The sequence below is a fragment of the Gavialis gangeticus genome, unplaced genomic scaffold (assembly GCF_001723915.1).
Source record: "Gavialis gangeticus isolate Ggan-Ray unplaced genomic scaffold, GavGan_comp1, whole genome shotgun sequence".
Lineage (NCBI taxonomy): Eukaryota > Metazoa > Chordata > Crocodylia > Gavialidae > Gavialis > Gavialis gangeticus.
Window position 1 is genome coordinate 27,885,256 of NW_017729033.1, and position 247 is coordinate 27,885,502.

A 247-nucleotide genomic window follows, 5' to 3' on the forward strand; every position below is an offset into this window, starting at 1 on the left:
CCGGCCACGGTCCCCCCTCGCGCCATGCTCGCGCCGCGGCGCCGTGGCAGTGACAGGCTGGACTGGGAGCGCGGCGGACGACGATGCACGGGCGGCCGCGCGGGGGGCGGGCCCTGCAACCACAGCCTGCTTGCATTGGAAACAACGTGCTCGGGACGCGGCTCGCAGCCGAGGGGACGCGCCGCCATCTGCTGGCTCCTCTCCGCAACCCCAGGCCCGCGCCGCCGCCGCCGCCGCCGCCAGCTCC